At 43.7% G+C, this 5,978-nt stretch overlaps 1 protein-coding gene across 4 annotated transcripts in view; it reads left to right on the top strand.

Annotated features, from left to right (window-relative positions):
- The first annotated feature begins 4,269 nt into the window (after positions 1 to 4,269).
- LOC112215235 (neural cell adhesion molecule L1-like) overlaps positions 4,270 to 5,978 on the top strand; it is a 57,234-nt gene continuing 55,525 nt past the window's right edge. For 3 of the 4 annotated variants that reach the window (XM_042299657.1, XM_042299658.1, XM_042299654.1), the window contains exon 1: positions 4,270 to 4,320. The gene's annotated coding sequence lies outside the window, so the exon portion shown is untranslated. Of the gene's footprint in view, positions 4,321 to 4,765; positions 4,835 to 5,978 lie in introns of those variants that run through there. The other variant, XM_042299656.1, reaches the window with a different exon arrangement.

The following is a 5,978-nucleotide window of genomic DNA, read 5'->3' as shown; positions in this document are numbered from 1 at the left end:
ACTCGTCGCCAAACCCACTGGCTCCATGTCATCTACAAGACCCTGCTAGGTAAAGTCCCCCTTATCTCAGCTCGCTGGTCACCATAGCATCTCCCACCTGTAGCACACGCTCCAGCAGGTATATCTCTCTAGTCACCCCCAAAACCAATTCTTTCTTTGGCCGCCTCTCCTTCCAGTTCTCTGCTGCCAATGACTGGAACGAACTACAAAAATCTCTGAAACTGGAAACACTTATCTCCCTCACTAGCTTTAAGCACCAACTGTCAGAGCAGCTCACAGATTACTGCACCTGTACATAGCCCACCTATAATTTAGCCCAAACAACTACCTCTTTCCCAACTGTATTTAATTAATTAATTTATTTTGCTCCTTTGCACATTCTTCCATTACAAAACTACCATTCCAGTGTTTTACTTGCTATATTGTATTTACTTTGCCACCATGGCCTTTTTTGCCTTTACCTCCCTTCTCACCTCATTTGCTCACATTGTATATAGACTTGTTTATACTGTATTATTGACTGTATGTTTGTTTTACTCCATGTGTAACTCTGTGTCGTTGTATCTGTCGAACTGCTTTGCTTTATCTTGGCCAGGTCGCAATTGTAAATGAGAACTTGTTCTCAACTTGCCTACCTGGTTAAATAAAGGGGAAATAAAAAAATAAAAAAATAAAAATGTGTGTGTGCATTGATGTTTATGTGTTTGTGTATGAGACTGTGTGTGTGAGTGTTTGTCAGCATGCATGTGACTGAGTGATAATAGCTAACCAGGAGGGAGTGTATGGTTGTCCACATGTGTGTATGAATAACAGAATGTGTATGTGTAGTTAGGAGGGGGGATGCTGATGCTGTTGTTATGTGGATATTGTTGTCATGGCAACATGGATGGAGAAGGTGGTAGTTGGTTCCCCCTGACAACCTTTATTTTCTCCAGCTTTTTATATAACCTATCTTAGCCCTTAACCTGAGAGAGAGAGAGAGAGAGAGAGAGAGAGAGAGAGAGAGAGGGAGAGAGAGAGAGAGGGGGTGAGGGAGAGACTGGGAGAGAGAGAGAAAGAGTGAGGGAGAGAGAGAGAGAGGGGAAAGAGAGAGTGAGGGAGAAAGAGAGAGAGGGGAGAGAGGGGGGGAGAGAGAAAGAAAGAAATAAGAAAATCTGTATATAATCACCATGTTTGACATCTAACAGCAGTGACTGGAATGTCAACTGAATGTGTTAAGCTTATAGATGTGTTATCTCTATCTGCGACACTGTTGGTCTGCCTATTTGTAGATAAGCGTCTATATCAATCAAATGTATTTATAAAGCCCTTTTACATCAGCAGATGTCACAAAGTGCTATACAGAAACCCAAGCTATGCAGATGTAGAAGCACGGTGGCTAGGAAAACCCCCCTAGAAAGGCAGGAACCTAGGAAGAAACCTAGAGAGGAACCAGGCTCTGAGGGGTGGCCAGTCCTCTTCTGGCTGTGCTGGGTGGAGATTATAACAGAACATGGCCATTTAAGGCCAGATTGCTCTTCAAGATGTTCAAACGTTCATAGATGACCAGCAGGGTCAAATAATAATCACAGTGGATGTCGAGGGTGCAACAGGTCAGTACCTCAGGAGTAAATGTCAGTTGGCTTTTCATAGACGAGCATTCAGAGGTCGAGACAGCAGGTGCGGTAGAGAGAGAGAGAAAGATGAAAACAGCAGGTCCGGGACACGGTAACAGGTCCAGTGAACAAGTCAGGGTTCACTAGCCGCAGGCAGAACAGTTAAAACTGGTGCAGCAGCACGACCAGGTGGACTGGTCCTCCGGGAGGGGAGCATACTTAAATATACACAGAAGACCAGAATCGACTGGAGAATTACACCAGATATAACAGACTGACCCTAGCCCCTGGACAGGGCCAATCAGGCAGGATATAACCCCACCCACTGTGCCATAGCACAGCCCCCACACCACTAAAGGGATATCAACAGAACACCAACATACTACCCTGAGACACGGTTGAGTATAGCCCACGAAGATCTCCTCCAAGACCTAAGACAACAACATGGTAGCAACACAACATGATAGCAGCACAAAACTTGGTACAAACATTATTGGGCACAGACAACAGCACAAAGGGCAAGAAGGTAGAGACAACAACACATCACGCAAAGCTTATGGGTTCTTGTTTTTGCACAGTAGCTGTCTAGCCCTGCAGAACGTTTGTTTGTATTTTGTTGTTTTGTCAGTGTTTCAGTATTAAATTATCATGAACACTTTCCACGCTGCGCTTTGGTCTCACTCATTCAACAACGGCCGTAACATATGGAGAGAAATCATTTGAAATGCAGTGGAAACCACAGGCATATTAGAGAGAACTTAGTTTAGGTCTTTATGTCGTAAAGAAAACCCATTTCCAATAAAGTTGGATGATTTTGAATTAATCTGTTATTTGCATTTTGTCCAAAGCAATATGGACAGAGGAGTATATTTAATTGAAGGGTCAGATCAGAGCAGGGTTGAATATAGATGGAGAAAGGAGGGATTGAGGAAGGAAGGGGAAAGTGAAAAAGGGGGGTTGATAGTGGGAAAGGAGGAGAAGAGCAGAGGAATATTGATTAAAAGTAGACAGGAAAATAGGCACTCATCTCTTTTTGGCAGGTTTTATTATAATACTGAAGCACAGATAAGATACGTCCCAAAAGGCACACTATTCCCTACATAGTGCACTACTGTTGACCAGAGTCCTATGGGGGCCCTGGTCACAAGTAGTGTACTATAAAGGGAATAGGGATGCAGCCATATATGAAAAGCCAGCTGACATTTCCTCCGGAGGTGCTGACCTGTTGTACCTTCTACAAGCACTGTGATTATTATTTAGCACCGCTGGTCATCTAACACTGAACATCTTGAAGATCTGATCCACTAAAGGCCCAATGCATTCATTTTTATATCAATATCAAGTATTTCTGGGTAACAATTAAGTACCTTACTGTAATTGATTTCCATTAATGGGCTGAAGTAACTTTTCAGAAAAAAATGATTTATCAAGCTAAAACTTTGCTAGGACTGTCTGGGAGTGGTCTGAGTGGGGAGGGTGTAGAAAACCCTCTCTCTAGCCGTTTTTCTGGCCATCTCTCAAACCCTCTCTGGCCCTCTCTCTGGCCCTCTCTTAAACCCTCTCTCTGGCCCTGGGACACATTCCTAACTGCACCTGGCTTTTCACACTTCTAGCCCTAGCCAGACTGATTGGTTGCTAGGGACCAGGTCGCCAAGGGGCCCTAATTTCACTGTAGGGTCAGCCAATCCCAGACCTTACCTGATGGTCGGAAGCCAATGATAGACCTCACTTCTTTAACAAACTCTAAAGGGTCATGATTCTCGCTCACGATAGATGGGGGCTTATTGAAGAACTCATTTGTGACGGAGACTTATAAAAGTGTGCTTCAAACAATGTACTGAACATTTAAATCATTTATTGATAGGCCCTACAGATTTAGGATCTTAGTTTGATCACTTTTGTTGCTGAAAATTGTTCTGCACAGCAGGAAATGCAAATTAGGGATGCAGCCATATATGAAAAGCCAACTGACTTTAAAATGTCAGACTTGATTTGCTCTAACAAAAAAATGTTTCAACCCCTACAAAAATGTCCATTAATTATAATCCACATAATAATTTCCTGTTGCTGCAGGATTATTTTCCTGCTGTAGCAAACTGGCTCAAATGAAGATCCTACATCTGTACATTTGAAACGAAGTCTAGTTACGGATGCAACTGGACTGACTTGGCGGAATGACTTGAGTGCCGCGAGGCAGATTCGAGAATTTCCCTTGCGAACTGTAGCACCACCTGAACGATTCATTCTCCAGTTTGAGTGTTGAGCAGAGGCAGACTTTATAGCCTAGGTATTGGTTCTACAAATCTGTGTCCATAAATAACATTCAATAATCAATTCATTGCATTCATTCTTGCTTTTTTCTCTGTGCAGCCTGCTTGTCTCCGGAGCCGGTGAGTTGGGGGACAGTGTAATAATCTTACACTAGAAGTCATTGCAGCCTGCTTGTCTCTGGAGCCGGTGAGTTGGGGGACAGTGTAATAATCTTACACTAGAAGTCATTGCAGCCTGCTTGTCTCTGGAGCCGGTGAGTTGGAGGACAGTGTAATAATCTTACACTAGAAGTCATTGCAGCCTGCTTGTCTCCGGAGCCGGTGAGTTGGGGGACAGTGTAATAATCTTACACTAGAAGTCATTGCAGCCTGCTTGTCTCTGGAGCCGGTGAGTTGGAGGACAGTGTAATAATCTTACACTAGAAGTCATTGCAGCCTGCTTGTCTCCGGAGCCGGTGAGTTGGAGGACAGTGTAATAATCTTACACTAGAAGTCATTGCACCACGGTGAGTTGGAGGACAGTGTAATAATCTTACACTAGAAGTCATTCATGTCTCCAGTTTGGGGGACAGTGTAATAATCTTACACTGAAGTCAGCAGCCTGCTTGTCTCCGGGCAGTGACTTCATAGCCTGCTTGTCTCTGGAGGTGAGTTGGAGGACAGTGTAATAATCTTACACTAGAAGTCATTCTGCTTGTCTCAGCCGGTGAGTTGGGGGACAGTGTAATAATCTTACACTAGAAGTCATTGCAGCCTGCTTGTCTCTGGAGCCGGTGAGTTGGGGGACAGTGTAATAATCTTACACTAGAAGTCATTGCAGCCTGCTTGTCTCTGGAGCCGGTGAGTTGGGGGACAGTGTAATAATCTTACACTAGAAGTCATTGCAGCCTGCTTGTCTCTCGGTGAGTTGGAGGACAGTGTAATAATCTTACACTAGAAGTCATTGCAGCCTGCTTGTCTCTGGAGCCGGTGAGTTGGGGGACAGTGTAATAATCTTACACTAGAAGTCATTGCAGCCTGCTCGTCAAAAAAACAGCTAAAACTAACGAGTCACACTGAAAAAATGAATCATGACTCGAGTCAGTAAAAACAGTCAAACTGCACATTACTAGCAAGGAGTGGCAGAGTGAGGAGCTCTCTCATCAAAATCTGCCCTGCACATCACACAGCTCCACCCCTCATCCATGGACCCATCTCTCCACTGGACTTTCCCTCTGATGGTGTGTCTATGACAGAAAACTAGCTGTAATTGGCAGAGAGGTTTGGAACTCTCGTTGTTATTGGTCTATTAACCAATTTACCGCATGGTGATGTCACCATGGAAAACTGAATCTCCCGTCCACCTGCTGATTGGGCCCATGGGAACCTGCTGATTGGGCCCATGGGAACCTGCTGATTAGAAGCTCCTGTGTAGATTGTAACTATCAGGAAATAACATGATCACATTTTTTTCACACTTCTACTGTGTTAGTTTCATCAGGTGTTGTACAATATGATATAAAACACAGGAAAAACTAAAAAGTTGTCATGGTACAACTTATTCCACGAGCCACAGCAAGACACAGAAACAGATAGCAAATCATATCACATTTTATTGGTCATATACACGTGTTTAGCAGATGTTATTGCGAGTGTAGCGAAATGCTTGTGCTTCTAGTTTCGACAGTGCAGCAATATCTAACAAGTAATCTTAACAATTTCACAACAAATAGCTAATACACACATATCTAAGTCAATATAGAGTACAGGTAGTCATTTCCCAAGACAAGTAGTTTTCCTCCAGCTCTGACAAAGTGAGAGAGACTCGGTTATACCCTGACAGAGTGAGAGAAAAGGAGAGAGAGAAACAGAAAGAGAAAGGTGTAGGCGATTGGTCCGGGTCCAGGGGAACAAACCAAATATATGGTGAACGGAACACCGCTGTATATCAGAACCAAACACCACGCATCCCTCACTAGCTTTAAGCACCAGCTGTCAGAGCAGCTCACAGATTACTGCACCTGTACATAGCCCATCTATAATTTAGCCCAAACAACTACCTCTCCCCCTACTGTATTTATTTATTTTGCTCCTTTGCACCCCCATTATTTCCATCTCTACTTTGCACATTCTT

This window comes from Oncorhynchus tshawytscha, linkage group LG16, assembly GCF_018296145.1.
Source record: "Oncorhynchus tshawytscha isolate Ot180627B linkage group LG16, Otsh_v2.0, whole genome shotgun sequence".
NCBI classification, from domain to species: domain Eukaryota; kingdom Metazoa; phylum Chordata; class Actinopteri; order Salmoniformes; family Salmonidae; genus Oncorhynchus; species Oncorhynchus tshawytscha.
Note: the sequence above shows the minus strand (reverse complement) of the source record. Positions and strands in the feature narration are given on the sequence as shown.